At 44.8% G+C, this 15,207-nt stretch overlaps 1 long non-coding RNA gene across 1 annotated transcript; it reads left to right on the top strand.

Annotated features, from left to right (window-relative positions):
- The first annotated feature begins 5,304 nt into the window (after positions 1 to 5,304).
- On the top strand, positions 5,305 to 13,626 carry LOC124670122. The gene is made up of 3 exons (XR_006992418.1): positions 5,305 to 5,412; positions 8,354 to 8,356; positions 13,617 to 13,626. It is a non-coding gene; the product is annotated as an uncharacterized LOC124670122 (long non-coding RNA).
- Positions 13,627 to 15,207: the final 1,581 nt, after the last annotated feature.

Genomic DNA, 15,207 nt, shown 5'->3' with positions numbered 1-15,207 from the left:
ATGATCCCGCATCGTAAACGGCTCGATCGGAGAACGTTGAACGAGATGGCGCGATCGAGAAAAAAAACAATGCCAGAGAGGCTGCCATCTGGGCCCTACATCCCTCGGCGGTGCGGATTTGCGTTGACTCGGCCGGCGAACCCGAGAATTCGCGATGCACCACGTCCCGGGCCACCATACGCGACGTTTTGGCTGCTTTCGTCGGGCTAGGTGGCCTCAAAAACGAGAAAAAAAAAAGTTTTGACATGCACCACGGAGGGACCAAAATCGTCGGCCATGGTACACCAGCAACCACAGCGCGACTTCAACTTCGTCGGCCATGGCAACTTTTCTTGTAGTGATGATCCCTAATGAAATGATTCCGGATCTCAATATGCTTCGTTCTTGAATGTTGCACCGGATTATAGGCAATCTTGATAGCACTTTCATTGTCACATAATAGAGGCACTTTGTCACAAATGACACCGTATTCCTTTAAAGTTTGCCTCATCCATAACAATTGAGTGCATCCACTTGCGGCGGCAACATATTCGGCTTCGGCGGTGGAGAGAGATATACAATTTTGCTTCTTAGATGACCAACACACCAAGGACCTACCAAGAAATTGGCAAGCCCCGGAGGTTGATTTCCTATCATCCTTGTCTCCCGCCCAATCCGCATCGGTGTATCCATTGAGAATAAAACTTGAGCCTTTGGGGTACCAAATACCATATCTTGGGGTATCAACCAAATATCGAAAGATTCTCTTGAGAGCTATCATGTGGCTCTCCTTAGGAGAAGCTTGATACCTTGCACACACACCAACACTCAACACTATGTCCGGTCTAGATGCACAAAGGTAAAGCAAGGATCCAATCATGGAGCGATATACCTTTTGATCCACCTCTTTACCATTGGGATCAACTGCAAGATGACATTTGGTAACCATAGGAGTGGCAACACCTTTCATCTCGGTCATCTTGAACCTCTTGAGCATGTCTTGGAGATATTTTGCTTGGTTGATGAAGGTTCCTCCTCTCAATTGCTTGATCTCAAAACCAAGGAAGAACTTCATCTCTCCCATCATAGACATCTCAAACCTATCGGTCATAAGCTTTGAGAATTCATCATTGAACTAGTACAAATGCCCGTGCGTTGCTACGTGTCCTTAAATTATATATATAATTCAAATCTCAAATATAAAAATTCAAAAGAATGATAGTAGATTTCTAGGTGGGTACATAGAGTAGCAAAGTAGACAATAAAAAAGAGGACTAAATACATAGCCACAAGATACATGAATGCAATAACAAGACATCATTGATGTGCATCTGCGTGGTTCTAAGTTCTACGTCGTCTTGTTACTCTTTCGCGGTAAGTCCCACACCTGTGTTCTGGGTCATCGTAATTGCCAACTCAACAACCGCTCCTTTTGGATGTTTGATTGTCTCACAAAACGTGGGTGCTGCAAACACAGTGTGCCTATCTAAAATTAAACCAGGTATGGACAGTTAGTAACTGTTATAGTGTCAAAGCCATAGTCAATTTGTATGAGATGCAGCAAGAAACATACTTGGCAGCTGCTTTAGTTCCGCCCGCTAGAGAATCCACGCGGGTTCCAAGCATGCGGAGATACACCCTACCTTCGCCCACACCTCCCCTGGCGCCATTGCCCTCTTCCCGGCCACACTTGCTCGCTGCACACCGACAGCCATCGCCGCACCACCGCATCGCCATGGGGAGGAAGAACAACAATCAGGAGGAGTCTGGTTCCGGCGTCAAGAAGGAGGAGCGGCCCAACAGGGTGTCGCTCAATGTCGACCTGTCGCGGGCGATGCACGAGAAGTGGTTGTTGTGCAACTGGGCGGACGTCCACCTTCCTGGCGGCGGTTTGCGGCTCAGCCATCGGCGGGTGCCCGTCCTCCAACCCCCCCCCCCGTGCCTTCTGGCGAGCCAGAGCGGACAGCGGAGATCAGGCACAAGCGGCGCTACCTCCCGGAGGACCTTCGCGCCGACCCCGCCTACGCCATCGATTCCAATCGATGGCACACCTGGCGCCAGATCGAGACCGAGAAGAGGGGGGTGGCCGGATTCCTCAACGATCGCGACTACCCCTTCGTCCTGCTTCCGCGCCCTGCTCAGACGGTCACGCAGACGCATCCGCTCAGACGCAAACAGGGACCAAAATTGCGTCGGGCCGGATGCTGCGGTCACTTTGCGTGCCCCCGCTGGAGAAGGGTAGACCCAAATTTTGTCTGCTCAGGCGCAAACGTCCGTTGCGTCTGCCCGTTGGAGATGCCCTTATAGATATAGTAAGATTGCACGTGTAATACATGTCTCATAATCTATAGTATGAACATAACTTTTGGATCCTATTTTTAGCGAGATTTTTTACCAGAGCCGCTTAAATAGCTCTCATGGTCCATAATTATGAGATATGGACATATCTTGGATTCAATCTTTTTTACGCAAACTTTTGTAATTATATAGTTTAAAATACTTAAAAGCTACAACTAAATAACATAATCTTTTTTTATGACTCTCAAGATGGTCCACCTATTTATGGGATCAATAGATATTGTTTATAGCTTCATTCCCTATCAAGAAGTGATCATAGTTAATTTCAAATAATGATAAATATTTAATAACTATATCATGATACGGTGTGAAATATAACTGCTCAAAAGTGTCACACAAAATATTTTCCCTAAACTACTCCATGAAATTTAACATCCAGAAACCACATGATGATCTGCATGATTTCAAAATTTCAATATATTCAATAAATACAATTATAAAAAAGAGTACTTTTCAAAATCATCAAATGATCATTACACTATTTTTTCTTAATCACTGGTGACACGCCCCACAACCGAAAGCAAAATATCCCCTAATTGGACACGTCTACTGAAAAAAGGGAAAAAACCGGACAACTCACACTCTACTCACTCACTTTGTCACTCAACTTAGTCCGATCCCCATCCGCCAGGTCCCCGGCTCCCCCTCTCGACGCGTCAGGCCGCCCCTCCCGTTCATCCCCACTCCCGAAGCGAGGCCAATCTTCGCCGGCCCTCCTCGTCGAACCCGGTGTCGCCTAAGAGCCGGAGGAGGCGCTCAGACTGGGCATGCTCGCGGGTGACCAAACGCTAGGCGCCAGAGGAGGAGGAGACGCGGGCCACGTCTACACCGGATCGACGGCCGCAACCACCGTTCGTTGGAGAGCTCCGGCCTCCTCCTCCTCCCGCAGTACAAGCCAGCCGATGAATCGGAACAATCGCCGAGGGACGGCAGCGAGGACGCTCTGCTCCGGCGGGCTGGCCGGGTCGTGAGCGTTCTGGGCATCAGATTTTGCATCTGCATCCAACTGGCCTAGCTGGGTTCTCGGCCTCGCCTGCACCATGGACGACGACGGGGAGGTGTGGCTGCACAGGAAGAAGAGCAAGACGAAGATGCCCCTAATGGCGGCGCCTCTTCCCGCTAAGAGGAGGGCGCTAGGGGCAGGGGACAGGTTCCGGCTTGCTCTGGCGGGGCTACCATGATTTGCTCCTGGTGAGCGAACTATCTGCTCCTACCTCTCTCTTCTATATTGTTGTTGGTCGATGACGTTGAGTTGGCGATGATGTTCTTACAAGTAGCTCAGTTTATCGGATTGGTGAATTTGGGATTGAGGCGTTTACTGTCGTATACTGCTCATGTTTGCTTTCACAGTACCAACTGTGGATCATGTATTATTCTCATAATATAATTTAGGGTTAGCTAATTCCGTAATATTAATTTGTCTGAAGCTACCTTTTATCCTCTCTTTATCTGCAAAGATTATGTCAGATCTGTGCACTCTTGCTACTAATTTCCCATCGTGAATATCCTGTATACTGCTCATGTTTGCTTTCACAGTACCAACTTCTGAAGATAGCAGGAGCCCCCTTTTCAAATTGAGTCCTCCAAAGCAACATGGCAGTTTACCCTTTTCCTTTTGTTCTCGAGCTCTTACCCATTCAGCCTAAAATCTTCTTAATCTTCATCAGGTTTCACAAACAAAGTTCATTGCTTCAATACATTTTGTTGACCAGCTTTCACCATTGAGCCGAAAATCTTAGCAGAGCATCATTTGGCTTCACAAACAAAGGTAACCGCTTTTTATGTTTTTTGATCCCTAGATGATTGGCTGCCTTGATGCATTGCCTTTTAATTATATGTGTGGCGCTGCTTTACTGAAGTGTGTTCGTGCACTGCTGCGCATAGTTCATTGTTTGCTTTTTTACTGAAGTGTGTCCATGCACTGCTGCGCATAGTTCATTGTTTGAAGTGTGTTCAAGCATTGCGATGTTAGTGTCTCCATATTCTGCGAGTACTGCTTTGCTATCTCAGTACACTTAAGACAATTATGTCTTCTGAACATTGTTTGGTTAGTTTTTTCACCAGTGGTCATGCTAAGTGCTCTGAATATCTGTTGATGTGCTCGTTTGACATTTTTTTAGATATTGTATTATTAGTTCTTATGCGTTTGTTTTACTTGATTGGGTTAGGGTGTTTGTGAAAAATGCTTTTGAGTAGGCAGTTTGGGTATAACAATTTTCACGCTTATTTTCCGAACCTAAGTTAGTGCCAATACAAACAAGACTTTCCTCTGTAATAATGTAGTAAACTTCATGCATGACCCAGTTCCATGAAGTACTATAATCTGATTTTCATTTACGTCCTAGTGGAATTGTTTATGTTCACCTAAGGAATGGCTAGAAATTTCTTATGTCTGCACGTTCTTTGATCTTCCTGTAACTTGAATTTTATTATCATGATCCTTTTATGCCTGGTTAACATTGTTTTTTAGATCCAGACAGCAAAAAAAAAAAGAAGAAAAAAGATTTCTCAGTGGCTAAATGCATGCTTCATGTTGGCATGTTTCTATCCATCCTTTCCTCACTACTGCAGCATGCGATGTTGTGATTTTCTTGAATAGCATCAACCACGAATTCTTTCAAATTACAAGAGTTATTACTTCTTATCTTAATATAAAGAATTTATTTCCTATTCCTAGATATTTATCTGAGATATCTCTTGTACCTTTCTTGCAGCCACAGCTTGAATCTGGTGACAAAAGTATGCTTTCTGTTCACACTGTGTTCCTTTTGGCAGTTAAAGTGATTATTACCTTCTCTGTTTCAGTTATCATGCCACCTTCAGCACTTGATCGTCTTGGTAAGTTAGCAACGAGACTAAGAAACATGCATATGCTTGATTGTTCACTTAGTTTCTATGATTAATTTGGGCGTGTTCTCACAGTAAATTCTCAAACATGTTCTGTTCTCTGCAGCATCTCAGCATATTGAATACCCTATGCTATTTGAAGTCCGTAATACAGCAGCAGAACGTACTTCACACTGTGGTGTCCTAGAGTTCATTGCAGAAGAAGGCATGATCTACATGCCATATTGGGTACGCCCATGTTTAGCATATTTTCACGCTTTATATTTGTGAAGCTGATTGGAAGGACCTTATTAAATATTGGAGATCTCCTCAATTTGAAGTAATGAGATTTCGTGATTACAGGCGCACGATTACTGGGAAGGATTCATGCGTGATTACTGGGAAGAATTACTGGGGAGATTACATACCATGCGTCATGGGTGTTTCCTGATTCATGGGTCGTTCTTGATTTGTTTCCTGATTAGATTCCATTCATGCGTGATTCATGGGTCGTTCTTGATTTATTTCCATGCGAGATTTCCTGATTCATGGGTCGTTCTTGATTTATTTCCTAATTAGATTCCATTCATGCGTGATTCATGGGTCGTTCTTGATTTATTTCCATACCTGGCGAGATTACATACCTGGCGAGGCGATGGGATGTGGTCGGCCCATGTTAACGCCTGGCCCAGGCGGGTGGGCATCGAAGGACGACGACGACCAAGAACGACCAAACGTATTGGCAGAATAAGGAACCAATTGAGTCTTTTTAAGTAGTAGAGAAGCTTTGTTAGTAGAGCCAAAGATAATATCATCAACATATAATTGGCAAACGAAAAGCTCCCCATTGACCCTCTTAGTAAAAAGAGTGGGATCGATTAGCCCAACATCAAACCCACGGTCTACCAATAATTCCTTAAGGTGCTCATACCAAGCTCTAGGAGCTTGTTTGAGACCATAAAGAGCTTTATTGAGCTTGTAGACATGGTTAGGGAAGTTGAGATCCTCGAACCCCGGGGGTTGCTTAACATAAACCTCTTCATGCAAAGGACCATTAAGAAATGCACTTTTCACATCCATTTGTTGTAACTTAAAGTTATGATGCGATGCATAAGCAAGAAGGATACGGATGGACTCAAGGCGAGCCACGGGAGCATAGGTTTCTCCAAAGTCAATTCCCTCAACTTGAGAGAACCCTTGAGCCACCAATCTTGCCTTGTTCCTCACAACATTTCCAAACTCATCTTGCTTGTTCTTGAATATCCATTTAGTGCCAATAACATTGCGGCACCCCTTTGGCTTCTCTACTAAGGTCCACACTTTGTTGCGCTTGAAGTTGTTGAGTTCTTCGTGCATAGCTTCCAACCAATCCGAATCTTCAAGGGCTTCAAATACTTTCTTGGGTTCCACTAAGGAGATATAAGCATGATGATTGCTAAAATTAGCCAATTGCCTTCTTATGGAAACCTTTGCCCTTATATCACCAAGAACCTTATCATGAGTGTGATCACGAAGCTCAAGGTTCCTTTCTCTTCTTGCTAGACGACGGGCCTCGATCTCCTCCTTGGTTCTTCTTGGCCTTGGAGGTATCACTTGATCAACTTGATCTTTTGGGTCCCCGTCTTGACCTTCAACTTGAGCAACTACAATTTCTTGAGAGTGCTCAACATCATGTGCTTGATCTTGGACATCATTTGGTGCGGAGCAAATATCAAATGGATACTCGTCGGAACCATCATGAATGCTTGGTTGATCTTGACCTTGATCTTGTCCTTGATCTTGCACACTAGAGGGAGGGTTTTGTTCTTGTTCTTGGGTTGGTGCATCATTTGCTTCACTTGATGGGGTTTGTTGATGTTGAGAAGATGAGGGCTCCACCGTGGTAGAGCATAGTCCTTCCCGAGACGCCACACCGTGTCCCTCAACGGGGCGGAAAAATCCCACACCCATTCTTACTATGGCATCTTGAGGTATTTCATCACCTGCACATACATCAACTTGCCCCACTTGGGAGCCATCATTTTCTTCGAACCTCACACTACAAGATTCGATGATAATCCCGGAGGCTATATCAAAGATTCTATAAGTGTGAGACTCGGCACCGTAACCAACAAATATACCCTCCAAAGCTTTAGGAGCGAATTTAGATAAACGAAGTCCTTTGATTTTGTAGGAACACTTACACCCGAACACCTTGAAGTATGAGATATTAGGCTTGTTCCCGGTGAGTATTTCATATGGAGTCTTGTTCAAGCCCTTGCGGAGATAGAGCCGGTTGGAGGAGTGACAAGCGGTGGAGATGGCTTCGGCCCAAAAGTTATAGCGGGATTTATACTCCGCCATCATAGACCTTGCCATATCCATAAGAGTCTGGTTCTTCCTCTCCGCAACACCATTTTGTTGAGGGGTGTAAGCAGCGGAATATTGATGACGAATCCCCTCATCACTAAGAAAATCATTGAGTGTGTAGTTCTTGAACTCGGAGCCGTTGTCACTTCTTATTGCCATAATGAGGAGGTTGTGTTGGCGTTGCACCTCGGTAGCAAAGTCAATGAATATTTGTTGAGTCTCATCTTTCGTCTTGAGAAAGTAGACCCAAGTGTATCTTGAGTTGTCATCGACAATCACCAAGCAATGTTTCTTCGCACCAAGACTTGCATGAGTAACTGGACCAAAGAGATCCACATGAAGGAGCTCCAAGATCCTCTTGGAAGAGATAATGGTCTTGCTTGGATGCGGAGAGTCATGCATTTTGCCTTCAACACAAGCCCTACAAACACGATCTTTGGCAAAAGACACATTTTCCATTAGTCCCACAATATGGTTCCCCTTGTGAAGACTTTGCAAAGTTCTCATGTTGACATGGGCTAGGCGGCGATGCCACAACCAACCCACGTCCGCCTTTCCGAATAGGCACATCGCACTTGTCATGGTGGTCCCCGAAAAGTCCACCACATACAAGTTGTGTTCGCGATACCCAACGAATGCGACTTTTAGAGTCTTGCTCCACAAGAGGACCACAATATCATTATCAATAAAGATGGCGAAACCCATCTTGCCAAGGGCGGAAACGGAAAGCAAATTGTAACCAAGGGTTTTGACAAGCATGACATCCACAAGAGTAATGTTGTGTGCAACCACAACCTTGCCAAAACCCAATACCTCGGATGTAGAATTATCGCCAAAGGAGATGGTGATATGATTTATGTTGGGCCTCAACTCCTTGACGAGGTTCTTGCCGCCGGTCATATGACTTGTACATCCACTATCAAGTACCCATTTTGAACCTCCGGCGGCATAGTCCTACATGAGATCAATTCTTGGATTTAGGTACCCATTTTTCAATGGGTCCTCTTTTGTTAGCAACAAGGGTCTTTGGAACCCAAATAGACCAAGCAACATAACCATCATATGGACCAACATATTTAGCATAAACATCACCATAATAATCTTTAAAGAGAACATAGTGAGGGTTATCTATTCCCGCACCATCATCATTAATGGTTTTGCCCTTTCGGGTTTCACCATTAGCTTTCTCATGTGCGGGCTTAGCCTTTTTCTTGTTTGCATTCTTAGCCTTGGTATTAAAACCAAGTCCCTCCTTCCCATTGTTTGACCTTTGCTTACTCAAAAGATCATCCAAGGAAAGTTTACTTTGGGGAGAGGAGGCCTTAGCAAGTTCATCTTTCAACCTAGCATTTTCCTCAATAATATTTGCATGATCACATGAAGGAGTAGAGGTACTAGGTATGTCATATGAAGCAAGCCTAATTTGAAGTTGCTCATAAGACTCGGAGAGGAGAGAGTATTCACTCTTCAAGGCTTTGTGAGCCTTGTCTAGTTCATCTAGATCCTTCACAAGTTTCTCATGATCAACACCAAATTTGGCCTTTTCCTTTATAAGCACTTTAGTCTTAGCTCTAGCAAGATATCTAGCTTTAGTGAGCTTGTTAAGTTTATCTTGAGGTTCTTCAAGACTTTCTAGCTTCTCTTCAAGAGATGCTATAGTTTCTTGACATTCCTCAAGAGCATTTTTAAGAGCATGTATTTCTAGAGAGTCTTCTCTCTCTATTTGGCACTTTTTCTCAAGAGTATCATTTAGTTGAGCCATATGAACCATGAGACTTGAAACATGCTCCTTAGTATTACCTTGTAGGTTACTAATGAAATCATCAAACTCTAGCATTTCTTGTTTCACTTTTAGACTAGCGGGGTCAACCCCTAGATCATTAGAAATGTTAGGCATAGAGGGGTTAGGAGATGATACCTCGGAAGATTTAGCCATGAGGCAACTTTCTTCCTCCACATGAATGACCTCATTGGGAGATTCACTTGTTGATGAAGAGTTAGTGGAGAGGGAGGCAAGGGCAACCAATCCATTTGAGGTTGCATCTTCTTCATCATCAACATCTTCATCTCCGGAGGTATACTCTTCTTGAGTTGATAGCACAATAGATGTGTCCAAGGTGGACCTTGCCATGAAGCAATGTGCATTCTTGCGTTGAGGGTTCACATTGGGTGAATCAAAGAGAGAGGAAGAGGGAATGTTGGTGGTGACAATGGCGGCCACTTCTCTTGAGCTTTCCTCTTCATCATCACTAGCACTTGTAATCTCATCGGAAGAGTATTCTTCATTAGCCACTAGCACAATCCTTGAGGGCCTCTTGCCCTTCTTGTTCTTGTTATAGAATTTCTTGTTGGGGGCTTTGAATATTTGCCCTTTGAGTCTTTGCTCTTGTCCTTGGGGATGAGCCTTCTGTCAACACCCGGTTTTTTTTTTTTTAAGTCCGGATGCCTATTATGTCATACATCGCAATCCCAGGAAATTATTGTTGCGAGGCATAATAGTTAAGTATCACAGTCATCATTCATTACAAACCATAGTGTCTTACAACTTGGAATCACATGATCCATATTACACGAATAGTTGATCTAATGATCAACGAACAAACACAAGTTCATAGCGGAAGCGTAAGATACAAGGACTCTCTAGTCCACGAGGCCAACGCTTGACGTTAGAAGCTCCTAGTTGTGGTAGACGTCCTGCCGATCGTCATCCTCGTACTTGCTGCTCGGCTTCATATTCTGGCCATTTGAATAGCCAGGGACAAAGCCGTGAGTACGTTATGTACTCGCAATCTAATACTAATGTAAGTGCTAACATTGCTATTAAAGGTGTTCTAAGCTCTAAGTTTATTTGCATAAAGCCAATTTTATTTGATAAACATTCTAGTAAACAACTCCTCATGTGCTAACTAACTCAAGTGGGAACATTAGTGTCATTCCCACAACCCAGTTGTGATTTAAATTCAAAGTCACCGTTCAAGTTCAAGTTCAAAAACACCAGTCACATAGATATAAAATCTGATGACGGAAACAGAATGGCCTTTCCAATTGTCCATATCCGCGGACGCGGCTATTCGAATAGTTCTACACTCTGCAGAGGTTGCACACTTGTGCCACAACATTTGATTACATCCGTCAGGGATAAAACCCCGAATAATCATAACTCAGTACGCGGATCATCAACCATTAACCTTTCACTTACACACCCTAGTATAGGCACCTCTCCCCATGAGCTTGGCCTCCCGGTGAAAACCAACTGTTAACCCGGGAACTGCACAGGGCTTGGCCGTACAATTCACCATCAATTCACATCATTTCTCAACAACGGAGGCAACCTCAAGCTTAACCCCTATGATGTGTGTTCAGAGGGAACCCATACTAAGACACATAAATTTCCAGCTAAGCCCTACCCATAATCAGGTATTGTGGGGGTACTTAATATTGGTAAGGTATCACATCCAACTCAATCATCAGTTTTTAACCAGAAACCACCCGAGTCAAAAATTTCGGTGTCATATTCACCTTCAAAATCTTTCAATGGAAATGACTCATCATTCCAAGGTTTTCACTATCTTCATTTCATCAACACCTGTTCCCATCTAGAGTAGTCATTTTTAATATTTAGCACTAGCAACTATGTATGAGGGGTGCTAAGTATTTGCTTTGCTTCTAGGCTAAGTTTGATACTCTTGTACTAACCCAAAACTAACCAGGTAAATCATAAATCAAAAGTACTTTGATAAAACAAAGGTAAATAAAGCTTGTAAAGTAAAACTAGGAAAATAGGATCATAAACATAAAGTAAAATGGAGTAATGCCTTGCTCATGGTGAGCTTTGCACTTTGCAAGAGTATTATCTTGCCTTGGTTGGGAAACTGGTCAAAGTGGTCTTCTTCTTCTTGGAAGTAGACCTCCTCCTCCTCCCGGTACTCCTCGGTACTAGCGTCTAAAAATACGAATACGGAGTACACAATCATCACACCAAACTAATTTACTAAACTAGGCACAAACATGGTTCACACACTTAACTAGCCTCACATATTACTATTATGTTGGTGGATGTGTTTTTCTTATTATTTAAGAAAAATAATTTCCTCTCATACTAATCTTAAATGTTACTTTGAATTATTCAGAGAAATAATTTCCTCTCATTATCTTATTAAGATTTAATTTCTCTTATGCATAATATGTGACCTAGGTTGACCCAAGTCAACCTCTTCACACTTATCATTTGGAGAAAATGATTTAAATGAGGTGAGCACCTCATACAATTTAATTCTAGCATATCAAAGATTTAATATCACCAACAATTCCTATGAGACCAAAATGACCAGAGTCTCCACTTCATTTGGAATTGGTGGTGACAAGATTTAAATGAGAGAAACTCTCTCATAAGATTTCTTAATAGTTGTGGACAATATCTTTGACTAGAAATAGCCATAAAGCAATTTAAATTAACTAAGCCATGATCATTCAAAATAAGCATGGCATATTTTTGTAGAAACAATTAGTATAAGTGAAATGTGAATTATTGGAGGTGGAATTAACTGAAAAGCATTTATGGTTGATTTTTAAGAATTATTATAAGGCAGAAAAGTCCCTGCCTTGTTTATTTTGTCATTTTAACTACAGTAGATCTAGGGTTCTATCCAGTGGCATTGTGTAGATAAACTCCTAAGCTTTCCAACAATATCAAGTTTGTAAAATTTGGCCGAGTAGATTTGTCCCTATTGAAATTCAAAGTTTGCATAAGATTAGGGTATTTTTCTATTTTCAAATTTTGAATTCAAACAGTGGGCTCGCGCGGGAAATAACTGGGCTGCAGAGAAAAAGAGAAATGGGCCGGCCCGAGTCTGCGTCCGGCGCGAGCGGGCCGCCCCGACAGCCGTGGGGGCCACGCGTCAGTGGGACTTAACGCCCGAAGCGGTACGGGGAGATGTGAGCGGTTGGATTAGAAAGGGATCGGACGAACGACAGACGTCGTCGTCTCCGGCGAGAAGGGCGAGTACTGGCGGCGACGGCAGGGGGTCGACGGCTCACCGGCGGCGCGGCGAGGGTCGGCGAAGCGTGGCGAGGACGTTGGCGAGGTAGAGGAAGCAGCCTGTAGCAGTCTCGCCTCCAGGGGTGGCCTCCTTCGCCGGTGGGCTCCGTGTACTGGCGGCGGCGACGAGCTAGCGATTGGGGCGGTGTGGTGGTGAATCGAGTGAATGGAGAGGTCGAGGAGGGGTGGTGTGAGGAGGAGAAGCGAATGGTGTGTCCAATTTGAGAAGATGAGCGCCCCTTTTATAGCAGTGAAGGGTGGCCGTGGGGCGGAGCGGCAGTCATCGACAGCGTCGCCGTTCCAAGGGCGCCAAGGGGCAAGGGATGGGCGCGGCTTGTTGCTGGAGCACTGGCGAGGGTGACGAGCGTGATCGTGGCTCCGCAGAGGCTCGTGCGCGGCGCGCTTGATGGGAGTGCTCGGGCCATGGTGGGCTGTCGTGGATGCTCTCGTCATCTGCGGCGTTCCCGCGGCCCCGTGCGCGTGTCCAGGCGACGCAGGGTGAGGTGGGGCATCGACTGGCGCTGAGAGCAAGTGTGGAGGGGACGCAGGGCCGTGGGCGTCGTCACGCCCGGCGTGTCCAGGGTCGGCGCCATGCGCGCTCTGGCGCGGCATGGGCGCGTTCTGGGCGCCACTGGGCGCGCCAATGCCCGCGTGTGCACGCGTGGTCTTGGTCAAGGGGGTGCACGGGCGTGTTCAGGGAGGTGAGAGGGAGCGGCCAGACATGGTGGTGTGGTGCTGAGCTGACCAGAGAGGGAGGTGACATGGGGATGGCATGGTGAGCACGGGCATGGCCCTGCCATGGTCATGGAGGTCAAGTTGAGGGGGTACAGTGGCTGGTACTGATGCTGAGGGATAAGTGGAGGTGCCAGGGTGCAGGGAGGGTCAAGGTTGGACCAAGTCCAAGGTAAAAATGAGGTATGGGCTCAATTTTTCACCCCGCCGACAAGGTGTTTGATAGAATGCCCGCAAGAAATTAATTTTTGAATTTTGCAAAACTTTTTGGTGGGTTGTAATCAAATATTAAATGGAGCATTTTGGTGGTGGTGGTGGTCAAAATGGAATTGAGATGCAAAATCACATTTTGCATATGATCTTGCATATGTGAATTTGTTCCAACTTTGCTTGCTTCTCATTTGAAATTGGTGATGAATTTGGGGTGATGGTTTTGGGCAAAGTTGAAGTGCTTGATGTTGTCTTGGATGAGGTGAAAAGGTTTGACCAAGTGTAGAAGTGAAAAGTGAAAAGCCAGGGGCTCAAAGTGGGCATCAGGGAAAAAAAGACACATATGACCATAATCACATGTGAGCTCCATTTTGATTCAAAATTGTTTTGAATTGAGTTGGCTTGATTTCAAAGGTGTTAATAAGTGTTTAGTAACCAATTACAAGTGATGGTGCAAACCAAATGGGCCTAGATCAAAGATTTGTAAAAATGGCATAGGCCTTATGTGAGGGTGAAGGGGATTTTTAGAATTCCTTTTCTATTTTATTTTTATTTGGCTATGGGTGATCAAGTGATCATTGCTAGGGTTTTAGAATGAGAGTAACACACAAACAAGCATCATGGCAAAAGCACACTCAAATAAATTCATAAGGTGAGCTAATATGCATAGTCCTATATGATGAGAAAAAGTTTTTGTTGGCTCCAACATTTGGGTTCTTGAATTCTCTCTCTCTTGTTCCTTTTATTGAAACTTGGGATGTTACAAACCCTTCCCCCTTACAAAAGATCTCGTCCCGAGATCTAGAGAAAACTAGGTACTAAAGAGATCTGGGTATTCCTTCTTCATGTCCTCCTCGCGTTCCCACGTTGCTTCTTCTTCGGTGTGATTACTCCATTGTATTTTTAGGAACTTGATACTCCTGGTGCGGGTGGTCCTGAATGCTTCTTCAAGGATGCGAATAGGCACTTCGCGGTAGGTTAGATCCTTGTTGATATCAATGGCTCTGTGGTCGATGTTCTTAAATACTTCGGTCTTTTCCGGCACTTCTAGGCACTTCCGAAGTAGTGAGATGTGAAACACATTGTGTACGGCGGACATTTCTTCCGGCAGTTCCAACTGATATGAGACTTCTCCTCGGCGACTCAGAATCTTGAATGGTCCGACATATCTGGGGGCGAGTTTTCCTTTGAGTTGGAATCTCTGCATTCCTTTGAGGGGTGAGACTTTGAGATACACAAAGTCTCCGATCTCGAACGTCATCTCTCGGCGTCTCTTGTCGGCGTAGCTCTTCTGTCTTGATTGGGCGGTCTTGAGGTACTCGCGGATCTTGTGCACCTTCTCTTCGGCTTCGCGGAGAACATCGGGGCCGAAGACTTGACTATCTCCGACTTCCGACCAGTTCAGAGGGGTACGGCATTTCCTTCCGTACAGGGCTTCAAAGGGGGCCATCTGTAAGCTGGCTTGGTAGCTATTGTTGTAGGAGAATTCTGCATATGGTAGGCAGTCTTCCCATTTGGATCCGTACTCTAGCACACAGGCTCTCAACATATCTTCCAGTATCTGGTTGACTCTCTCGGTCTGTCCGTCAGTCTGCGGGTGATAGGCGGTGCTGAAATTCAGACGGGTTCCTAGTCCTTCATGCACTTTCTGCCAGAATCTTGAGGTGAATTGTGATCCTCTATCTGACACAATTGACTTCGGGGTTCCGTGCAGG

The sequence above is a fragment of the Lolium rigidum genome, chromosome 7 (assembly GCF_022539505.1).
Source record: "Lolium rigidum isolate FL_2022 chromosome 7, APGP_CSIRO_Lrig_0.1, whole genome shotgun sequence".
Lineage (NCBI taxonomy): Eukaryota > Viridiplantae > Streptophyta > Magnoliopsida > Poales > Poaceae > Lolium > Lolium rigidum.
Note: the sequence above shows the minus strand (reverse complement) of the source record. Positions and strands in the feature narration are given on the sequence as shown.